Source organism: Miniopterus schreibersii (assembly GCF_964146895.1).
Source record: "Miniopterus schreibersii genome assembly, chromosome: 1".
NCBI classification, from domain to species: Eukaryota; Metazoa; Chordata; class Mammalia; order Chiroptera; family Miniopteridae; genus Miniopterus; species Miniopterus schreibersii.
Window position 1 is genome coordinate 150,191,429 of NC_138101.1, and position 12,339 is coordinate 150,203,767.

A 12,339-nucleotide genomic window follows, 5' to 3' on the forward strand; every position below is an offset into this window, starting at 1 on the left:
CTCAGATAAAGATTAAAAGTATATATACAGTGGTACCTTGGTTTTCAAACGTCTCCACTGACAAACATTTTGGTTTACGAACACCGTAAACTCGGAAGTCAATGCTTCGGTTTTCGAACACGCCACACGGCTTCCGCTGAGGGCAAGATCCTGAGGCCTAGCTGTTGACTGTGCATCCCTTGGTTTTCGAACGTTTCAGAACTTGAACTGTCTTCCAGAACAGATTACATTCAAAAACCAAAGTACCACTATATATACTTTTGTCCTCTACTATAAACGTCCCTAAACCAGTTTTAATAACTGTTTTTTTGTTTGTTTGTTTTTTAAATATATCTTTATTGATTTCAGAGAGAGGAAAGGAGAGGGATAGAGAGATAGAAACATCAATGATGAGAGGGTCATTTATCGGCTGCCTCCTGCATGCCCCCGACTGGGGACTGAGGCCGCAACCCAGGCATGTGCCCTGACCGGGAATTGAACCCCAATCACCTGGATCCTAGGTCGATGCTCATCTGCTGAGCCACGCCTGGCTGGGCTAATAATTGTTTTAAAAATTACAATATCATCTCGTCTACCCTAAAGATTACTTCCTCATTCAAAGCCATTTTTATTTCTTCAAATTTCAGGTACCAAAAGATGTAATTAAATTGGAGCCATGCTGATAAATCAAGTCCCTACTTTCCACATTAACTATGTACTTATCAGTAAACAGTCTCTATTTCTCTAACTACATTAACTTCATGCATAAAAATGGACCTATTTGACTGTAAAATTATGACATCATTACAAACCTGTTCTACATAAAACCTAGAATATCAATGTCTATAATCTAAAGATAAAATATATTGATTGGCCTGGCCAGTGTGGCTCATTTGGTTGGGCATTCTCCCATGCACCAAAAGGTTGCTGGCTCAATTCCTGGTCAGGGCACATGCCCAGGTTTTGGGCTTTATCCCCAGTAGGAGGCATGCAGGAGGCTGCTAATCAATGTTCACTCTCACATCGATGCTTCTCTCTCCCTCTTCCCTCTCAAAAAATAAAAAAATAAAAATCTTTTAAAAATATTTATTGACGACTATTTAGTATTCATATGTAAGATAAGGTCAAGTTCCATGCCTAAAGCACATAAATTATATATACACACACTCTAAAAAAGAGTAAGAATTTTTCAATTAGCATGTGCAGAACTTCCCACGCATATACCAAAACCTAATCTTCCTCCTGTACTTGACGATCCTCTACCATCCTCTCCACCTCACAAATCAGAAACCTGGTATCTAACCCCAATTCCTTCTTCTCCCTCATGTCTCTACACACAGTTAGTTAGTTGGTCACCAAGTCCTTTAGGGTGTACTTCACATCTTTCTCTCTTAATTTCTTTTTTCAATAGGCAGTACTTTGGTCCAATTCAAAAATCCAAACAAGGAAATGTACACATTGAAAAGTCTCAATGAAAGCATTTACACTATTCCCACCCTCCTCCCAGACACTATAAGTAAACCACCTTCACTAGTTTCATGGATATTCCTCCAGTATTTCTATAATTAACAAAAGACAGCATTACTACATACTTCCTGTTCTGCACTTGCTTTTACTTAATACAGCCTGGAGACCTTTTTTCCTATTAGTTCATAGAGAGCTTCCTTTTTTTTGTACAGCTGCTTAGTATGCCACTGTGTACATAAGCTTTATTTTATTATAGATGGACACTATGTGTATTATAAACAATGCTAAAATTAATAACTCTGTAGATGTTTCATTTCATTTAACTGTAAGATAAATTCCCCGAAATAGAATTATTGGAACAAAGATAATTCTGATAGACATTGCCAAATTGCCCTTGTGTCATTTTTAAGTAAGTCCTTTCCTCACCATTCTCTTTGCCACTGCACTCTCATGCCTATATTAACGATGTACCACCCCTTAAGTGGTCCTCCATCCTTCCCCAACCATTGTCCATCCGATTGCCAAACTGATCATTATTTTTAATTTTTAAATATACACTATAACATTCTAATTTTAAAATGTTAAAAATTACTAAAAAGGTTTAAGTTCCCTCTGATCACCCCACCCCTCCTTATCTCTACTCCCAAAACCCAAACTTCTATCCACCACCCATGAGTTAATCACTATTATAAGTTTAGTATTTATCTTAGCAGACCTTATTCTTTGCATTTGCATACATAAAACACTAACCTGGTGTTTTCCTTATCTATATAAATGCTATCATACTGTACATACTACTCTACAACTTACCATGATAGTTTATGTAATTATTCATTTTTTGTTACACATTATTCCATAGTATGAATGTACCAATTTACTTGCTCATTTTCCTACTTATGGCTAGTTTTATTTTTCCAATGTTTTACTGTTATAAGCAATGCTGCAATAAACAAAATTGTACATGCTTCCTTATGCACATATAGAATTGTTCCCCTAGTGTAGAAAATAGACAGATTTCTTGGGAATAGCATTTTTAATTAATAGGTACCACCAAATTAATCATACCAATTTACACCCCCAACTGGCTATATAATTTATACTCCCAAGAACAGTTTATAGTATTTATTATTACCTTACAACATAGCCAATCTTAGTATTACCAAGCTTTTTAAAATTTTGCCCGTGTGATGGGTAAAAAGAAAAAAATTATGTTTTAATATGTATCTCTCAAATTACTAAGAAGATTGCATATCGTATCAAATGTTTGTTGGCGACTTGTTTTCTTTTCTGAAACTGCCTGTTCATATTAATTATTTTTCTATGTCACTTTCTTTGTAGGAATGCATTACTTATATTTCTGGATTATGTATGTTGCAAATATTCCTCCCAGTCTGTTTATAATTTCTGTATTTTGGATGTTGCCAAAGTCTTAAACTGTGGTCAAATTTCTCAAAATAGCTTTCTATAACATATATATAATCATGTATTCCAATGAACTATAGAATACAGTAGGACTCACTTTAAGTAAAAAATAAGTAGTTGGACACCTACCATTCAATTTCATAAACATAAGTCCCAGAATTAGCCTAATTGTGAATCTCCCATTTCTTAAGTAGGTCTCAATTCGCAAATGTTTCTTATAGAGTGAACTTCACATTGTAATGGGTGAAAGTTTAATGTTTAAAAAAGACATTTACTTATTTTATTTATTTATATTTATTTATTGATACAACATAGCCCATAAATGTAGACCAACTTCTAGGGGACAATTGAGAAAACAGTCCCATGTTTCATCACTAGAGGAAAAACTGGCTATATTGGGCTTGAGAGATATTTGAAAGCTCTATGAATTCAGAAAAGCTTTAAATTACCAAACAAAATGATGCAGTCAAGGAAGACTCCTTCAATGAAAGACTTAGCCATTTGAAGTGTGCACTACCTCTCTAATCTCATCTATTACTCCCCTTATTTTTCTGCTATAGCCACACAGGTCTTAGTAATTATTCTAACAAGCTAAACATGTTCCCACCTTAAGGTCTTGGTTGGACATGTTGTTTCCTCAGCCTAGAAAGCTCTTCACTTAGATAACTGCACCGTTTACTCCCTCATTCCAGACACCCAGAGAGGTTTCCCTGACCACCTAATATAGCAACCATTTCCTACCATTCTACTCCCTTATCCAGTTTTATTCCCTTTCATTGCTCTCATTACCACCTGACATTTGTTTACAGTGCCCCTCCTCCTCCCCACCCCCAATGTCAGCTCCAAGAAAACAGAGACTGTGTCTTCTGTTTTGTTCATTACTGTAACACCAGAGATTAGAACAGTGCCTGGCACAGGGCAAACATTTCTGAATAGGCTTTGAAAGACAAGGAAAAGGAAAAGGAAGAACACGGGGAACTGTGCCTGAACATGGTATATTACAGAGGAAATACTACTTTGATAATAATGTTGAGTAAAAAAATGAGGTTGAAGAAGAATATAATAAAAAGGTTTGAAAACCAGAAAGTAGATTTTGGACTTTATCCTGCAGACAATTGGGAGTCATTCAACATTTTGAGCAATGGTGATCCATTCAAACATTTATTCAGCACAAGTTCAATTCACTTTGCTTGGCACAATGGAGAGTGCAAAGGTCGATACCACATGTTCTCTCCTCAGATTGCTTAGGTTTAGTACCAATGGGTTCAAAAAAGTTTTAGGAAAATTATTCTGGCAGCCATATGCAGAATGGATTTCGAGGAAGGAGACTAAAGTTAGAAAGGGCAAATAATAGGCAATGCAGAATCCCAGGACAAAGCGAGATACAGTAAAGAGTAATGTAAACAACTGTGCTGACTGATGGATATAAGAAATAAAGGAGAAACATGTATCACAGAAAAGTTTAAGATTTAAGCATGATGATGATAAGATAACAAAGAAAAATGAAACAGGTTGGAAGTTTGGTAATAAATCTAAAAGTGATGGAGCCCTGGCAGGGTAGTTCTGTTGGTTAGAGCATTGTCCAGACGCACCAGGGTTGTGGTTTGATCCTTGGTCCGGGCACATACAGGGATTCACCAACGAATGCATAAATGGGTAGAACAAAAAATTGGTGTTTTCCTCTGTTCCCCCACACACACTTTCCTCTCTCTAAAATCAACAAATAAAAAAAAATTAAAAGTAATGGAAATTTCTTGAGCCTCCCAATAGACTTATTCAGTAAGCCACTGGGAGATACAAACCTGGAGAGTACACATTTAGGAGGCATCAGCATATAAAACATCCATCTGAGAGAAGACAAAGAGAGGGGAGGATTGAACAACTACTGAGGGGAATAAGTGGTAAGAGGATCATGAAACAACAAAGAAAACAAAAAGTAGTAGTCAGAGAGGGAAAACCAGGATAGCACACTAACATGGGGCAAGGAAAGAATGGTAAGAGGCCTAGGTGGAAATCAATATATTTTCACGCAGTGAATAACATTTCAATGACAGACCACAAATACAATAGTAGTTCCATGAGATTATAACAGAGCTGAAAATTCCTATCACCTAGTGTTGGCACAGCAGTCCTAAAGTCATGTATTTGTGGTGATACTGATGTAAACAAACCTACTGTTGCCAGTTGTATACAAGTGTAGCACAGACAATTATGCATAGTGCATAATACTTGATAATGATAATAACCAACTATGTTACTGGTTTATGTATTTTACTATACTATACTTTTTTTATTGATCTTAGAGAAAGGGCGGGGTGAGTGGAGAGAGAAACACTGCTGTGAGAAATATCAATCAGTTGCCTCCTGCACACACAGTTGCCCCCAGCTGGGATGGAACCCACAGCCTGGGTATGTGCTCTGACCAGGATCCAGTGTACAGGGTAACGCTCCAACCAACTGGGCCACACTAGCCAGAGCTATCCTATACTTTTTATCATTATCTTAGAGTATACTCTTTCTACTTAATATTTTTAAAAGTTTGCTGTAATACAGTATGCTGTGCTATACCAGCAACAGTCTCTTACATCTCATGTTTACCATGTCTCTTGATTGCATCATTTTTTCTTGTGCTTGATTTAATCTCTTGTTTTGCACAGACATGTGTATAGGCTTGTAGCCTAGGAGCAAGTCTATACCATATAGCCTAGGTGTGTAGTAGGCTAGACCATTAAAGCTTGTGTAAGTGCATTCTATGATGTTTGCACAATGATAAAATCACCGAACAAACAGATCCCCTCCTCCATTCAGCAGCACATGACTGGCTGAATAAAATCAGGGTAGAAGGATGTTCCTTGAAGCAATAGTCTGAATATGACCTTACATAATTGCAGCATGTGAGGAAAGAAGTAGCAAAAGAGCTGAGGGTAGCAACTTTAACTAAGATCTTAAAATTTTTTTGAAAGAAAACAAGGAAGATAGCTAGAAAGAACAGTAGCAATAATCAAGGTTGATTTTTCTCCTCCCCAAATACAGAAGTCTGTACCATGCTTCAAGGCAGGGAGAAACCACTGCAAATAATGATCAAAGTGATCGGAAAGGAAAGGTGTAGCACCAAGAGTCCTACAAAAGTAAAGATTCCACTTCCATTCCGTTTACAAAATAAGATGAAAGAACAGATATTTTTCATGGTGACAATAAAAAAAATGCAAACTGGTACTCTATTTTTCAATTAAGTAGAAGTCAATGATATCTTTTGATGGAGAGGAAGAAGGTATGAGACAACAGAAAATTCTGGGATTTATAAAATAATTGCCAAGAAGTGACCAAGAGCCCACTGGAATTGTTAAGCATATACTGAGTGGCCAAAAATATCTTCATAATTACCCACCTCCCTCCACAAATACACTGCAACCTGTGAGGAAAACCAGAGGAAACAGATCATAGAAAGATTTGAAAACAAGAGCCTCGTAAAATATGAGAGGTGACTCATGTCAAGTTTAGGCTGAATCTAATGTATACAGTAACAAGCTAAGGGAAGGAAATTGAGGGTCTCTATTAACAGAATAAAGGAACATAGATGGAGTAATTACATGGGCAAAGATCAAAGAGTTCACACAAGCCAGTTAGGATGTAAGGGAAATTTTTAGATCATTCACTTACACACCTACTGTTTGCTAAGATCTGAATGTTTATGTGTTCTCCCCCCTCACCGCCCAATTTTGTATGTTGAACTCTTAAAGCCCAAAGTGATGGTATAATAAGATGAGGCCTTTGGGAAGTGATTAGGTCTTGAAAGCAAATAAGATTATGAATGAGATTAATACCCCTATGAAGAGAGACCTGAGATAGCTCCCTTACTCCTTTCTACTAATGTGATTATACAACAGAGAAGTCTGCAACCTAAACAAGGCTTTTCACCAAAATCCAACCATGATGGTGCCTTGATCTTGGACCCAACATCCTCCATAACTATGAGAAACAAAATTCTGTTGTTTATAAGCTACCCAGTCTCTGGTATTTTCGTATAGCAGCTCAAACAGACTAAAACAGCATTATTCACGATTGCCAAGATATGGAAGCAACCTAAATGTCTGTCAATCAATGAACGGATCAAGATACGGTATTACACAAGAAATGAAATCTTGCCATTTGAGACAACATGGATGGACCTAGAGGATATTATGCTAAGTAAAAAAGTCAGACAGAGAAGGACAAATACCATATGATCTCATTCATATGGAATCTAAAAAACAAAAAACTCATAGCTATAAAGAAAAAACCGATAACTGGCATAGGGGAAAGGATTTGGGAGACGGATGGAAAAAGTGAAGGGAAGTAAGAGATACAAACTTAGTTATAAAAAAAATCACAGGGATGGAATATGGAATATAGTCAATAGTATCATTATAATTTTGTATGGTAACAGATGGTTACTAGAGTTATCATGGTGACCACATTACAAGGTATATAAATGTTGCATAACTATGTTGTACACCTGAAACTCATAATATTGTATGTCACCTACACTTTAATAAAAAATTAAAATTAAGTCCAGCCAGCATGGCTCAGAGATTAAGCACTGACCTACGAACTAGAAGGTCATGGTTCAATTCCCAGTCAGGGCACATGCCTGGGTTGCAGGCTCAGTCCCCAGTAGGGGGTGTGCAGGAGGCAGCCAATCAATGACTGTCGTCATTGATGTTTCTCTGAAATCAATAAAAACATATTTTTTTAAATTAAAATTTAAAAAAATTTTACCTGTTTGGCTACATGGGAAGTGCTATAGACACAAAGGAATACAGGAGTCAGAGGGGCTGCACATCCAATAACTTTATCATGAGAGGAAGTATTCTAATTCCAATGTCCAGCTCTATAATATGACTTAGGATAAATATCCACCTCAGTTCCCACATCTACAGAATAGGAGGGTATATTAAAGAGAGGTGCCATGGTGGCATCCACTCAGCTCCTTTAAAAAATCACTGCTGTAGTAAACCTTCATAGTAGAAATATCTTATCCCTCAAGTGTAATGAGACAGAAAAAAGCTAACTAGAGGAAATGGAAAACCTCTTCTAGAAAATTCTACACTGCAATAGGACCACAGTATCAGTGGGTTTAGCATATTTTTAAATCAAAGGAGATGGAAGTGAGTATTTTGTTATTTTCTTTTAATTTTTTAACTTTTAAATTATCACAGATTACAAAGTTATATAAAATGAAATTTTGTTTTAATGTTAAAATAAAATAGGATTCAAAATTGAGTAAATATCCCACAGGTTCCTTAACTGCAATTCCAAAATCCAAACCACCTCTGAAACCCAAAATAACTTATTTAGCAGTAAAAACCTGACAGGCACTGACATGAAGCTATTTATAGTCTTTATTTACCCCATTTAATGTAAATGTTCATACATTTTCCTGCAGAAATAGTAACATGTTTAAGAGAGACTCTGTTGAAAAGTTATATAACATTATTACCTTGCCTATATCCAAAAAAGTCTTAATTCCAAAACCTATTAATTAGAACCCAAGAGTTTTAGTGGGCTATGACCCTATAATAATAATTGCTAAGATTTACTGAGTTATCAACTATGTGTCAGGCACTGTTCTGATCACTTTATATGCAGTAACTCATTTAATCCTCCCAACTACCATGGGGGAGGTATTATAATTATCCCCATTTTACAAAGGAGGAACTGAGGCAGAGTGAACAAGTTGCCTAAAGTCAAATAGCTAGAGTGACTAGGCTAGAATGAATATGACATTTAAAACACTGCACGTAAGTTGAAGAAAACATACAAAATAGAGAACTGATTATTCTGGTAGGGTGGTAGGAGTCAGTGATATTTTTCTCTATTCAATTAATATATTACTTCTAAAATGTTAAGGAATAAAAAAAATACGAAACACTTCATGCACTTACAAATTCTCAATTATGTGAATGCCTAACTTGCATCAACTGCATAAAATCCAAACTCCTCAGCTTATGTTAATACTTTTAATTGACGTAAATATCTTAATATCTTTTCAACTACAACTAATACACAATACATATTCATAGAAGTTAGAAAATTTGGATAAGAAAAAGAAAATAATCACCTATAAACCTACACTCAGAAATAACCACTGAACAATGTGGCACATATCCTTCCAGATGTCAGTATTTTTTTCTTAACCAAAATGGAATTGTTTTTAAATGTTTTTTCACTTCCATATACCAAGACCTCTTTTTACATCTTTACATCCTTCTAACATCATTTTAAGGATTAGGCAGTAACCCACTGTACGGATATATCCCAGCACTCACTGTGAAGTATTTAGGTTTACAATTTTACAGCATAATGATCAAGAGTCACTGGCTCTGGAGTCCAATGGCATGTATCCAAGCCCTGGCTCTACCACTAACTCTGCTACCTTGAGCAAGCCACCTCATTTCTCTATGGCTCAGTTTTCTCTTCTTGAAAAATGGGATATTACCTACTGTATCTGATTAAGGGGGGTTAAATATTAAATATGTTAATACACAGCTTTTATTATCAACAATGCTGCAATTGGTATGCTCACAAGCTACCAATAATATTTTTATTACATCCAAGACAAATTCCCTTAAATGGGAATTTCCACATCAAAAGGCTTTGGAGTCTGCCAAATTACAGCTGGGTTTAAAGACCTCATCAAATAGCTCTCTCACTTAACACTCATTTCTCTTTACCCAAGAAAATTAAAACTATGATCCAGTTGAGCTAATTAGCTTGTTTCAATTAGCTTTTGCTCTTCCACTTTTGTACCTGAAACTTAAACATATTTCGTAAAATCTCAGAATTTATAGGGAATTTAAGGACACCGAGCCCAAATCCTCACTCAGCACATCAATTCCTGTACCCTAGAGTCCCCAACTTGAACACTGTCAGTTACAGCAGGCAACCTACCACACAAAACAATATTTATTTACTGTTTTGAAGAAAGTTTTCTTGGGAGAATGTTTAAATTTGCCTCCTTCTAACTTCCACGCATTGGTTCTAGTTCTTTCTGGTCAGATCAAACCTGATCTGTGTGACAGACTTCCAAATATTTACATATAACTATCATTTCTTAGATGAGCTTTTTGTCCTTGGGGCGAAACGTTTTTTGAACCTTTCCTCCTTTCCATTTCCCCCATGATCAAGGTCCTCTGATTTTTAAACTTCAGTGTCTGTCACCTAGGGAACCTGATAAAAACAAAGTGGCCCACATCCTATGCTACTTAAGCTTGGGCCTCTGTGGGTTTTTGTTTTTTTTAATTGGCCTGCCAGGTGAGAACTGATAGACAGTCCCACTTATGATAGTATGCTACCTAAAAAGCTGACCTAATGCCCCAGGTATAATACAACCAGTACAAAATAAAGTAGGGCTAACATCATGTTCTTTATATGTGATGTTCTTTCTACCAACTTTAGGATGACATTTACTTTAAAAATAAAAAATTATACTATGGTGTTGGTTCTACAATCAGTTAAAATAATCAAGTCTTTTCCACATTCTCCATTTGTGCATTAGCATGTTGGGCCCTAACTTCCAGCCTTTACAATTATTCCCATTAAAAGGTAAGAGAACTAAGGCTAAGAGTTTTAGATTTCTATTTCAAAATGTATCATTGGCACTGCATATGGATTTACATTCAGTAGAAAAATCACTTCATGCTTTTAAACCTCTACATTTATGTCATGGGCATACTTAGTCCAAATAAAGGTGTACTAGCCCACCAGATTGAACTGACAGCTCATTACACCAAAGCATCTTCTCTGTGCAGAGCACTATTGTCAACACTGTGAGGAAACACAAGCCCTAGTACTAAAATTTAATAGACTTACCTTCTAGAGAGCATGATGGAACAAACACCTACAGAAAATGTAAGTATAATACTAATTATAGCTGTAGATACATTATTTTATAGAAATATGATTACTATAGTTGGAAAGCTGTAGAGCCAAAGAAATGACTCATTAGAAAACTAAGTTGCCCTGAACTCTTAAGTTTTATTTGGCTTGTTTTCTAATGTTTGCATAGAGAGAAGCAATGGAATCCATCAGTGAGGTCATCCATGCTCAGGCTACTTGCAAAGGGACACCACACCAGCCAAAAATGCATGTTCAAAATGAAGTCAGGATTCAAAAGTTCATGTAATAACTTCTGAATTTCTTACGATTTGTTTGCTCTACCTGTTATTATTTCTAACTCGTGAGGTACTCAAGGGAAAACAAAAATGTCCATTCTATGAAAGATGTGGCCCATTATAAATACATCCCAGAGATGAGAGGGTCGGGGGCAACCAAGATCCAATCTGATATTTATTTTCATTTGAATAGCAAACATCAAAAATATATCTGGCATTTTCTAACAATTACATGAAGAATGACCAGATGCTTCCTGTTGATGGAACAGTAGAGATCTGCAGACTGACAGAATCATACTAGAGTTCACAGAAACAACTGGAAATGAATTTTAGTTTCATTTTAAAACCATTAAATCAAAGTATGCCCTTAAATTTTCACACATTTACCGTATAAGTGCCCCTCAACAAAGAAAACCCAGATTGATTCAGATAGAGAACTTGAACTCTAAGTTACAGAACTCTTAAGTAACAGAATTAACTTGAAGGGTAAATATATACATTACAAAAGAATTGTTTACCAAAGGTTTCACTGCAGGAATCCTCTTAAACTAGAGCTCCTACAGCGCTTTGAAAAGTGTCCTATCTTCAAAAATTACATTTACTACGTAAGTTTTCACAAGCACATCCAATATGGAACTCACGTTTTATTTGTGTACTTCATTAAAAATACATTGTGGAATTAAAAATTAAGTTTAATTACTTAAAATCTTTTCAAGTGTTTCCAAATCTCCAGAATCACATGGGATTATCCAATCTGTATTCGTGATGTTGTTTATGCATCTAAATCCCAAACTGAAAAAAGTTAGAGCCTAAGAAAAAGGTATGGAAATCAGCTTTCCTATCCATACTTTTAAAATGTGTATGGTATAATATCCTGGTTTGATTTGTATGGTGAGCACAGTCTAGAAATGATACATTTCTCAGTTTAAAAAAAAAAAAAAAAAAAAAAAAGGCCTTAGTATACAGTGGATTGTTCCAGAGGTTATATGGTGTGATACCACAACAGACTGAATGCAGAAGTAGATTTAAGAATCTAGTTGTCTCGTTCAACTGGACATTTAAAAAGACTTGTAGAAACGCAAAACAATATCACTCTTTCACCAATGTCACTTAAGTTAACATGCAATGAGTTTTGTTATTTTTAAATACTTAAAAAGAGGAAAATTAAGAAAAACGTAAAGCCGTCTTTAGTTTCCTTAAATTCAGTCTGAGCCTGAAAGTGGAAGTGTCAAGGCTGATGGTTAAGTCACTGAGAAATTTAAACCAAGCTGGGTGGATCTATATGTGAAAGAAGTAAACTGCAAAAAGAACTTTTGAC

The 12,339-nt window shown here is 35.8% G+C and overlaps 1 protein-coding gene across 4 annotated transcripts in view; it reads right to left on the reverse strand.

Annotated features, from left to right (window-relative positions):
- Positions 1–12,339, reverse strand: part of GABPB1 (GA binding protein transcription factor subunit beta 1) — a 56,097-nt gene that overhangs the window by 38,460 nt on the left and 5,298 nt on the right. The window lies entirely within an intron of this gene.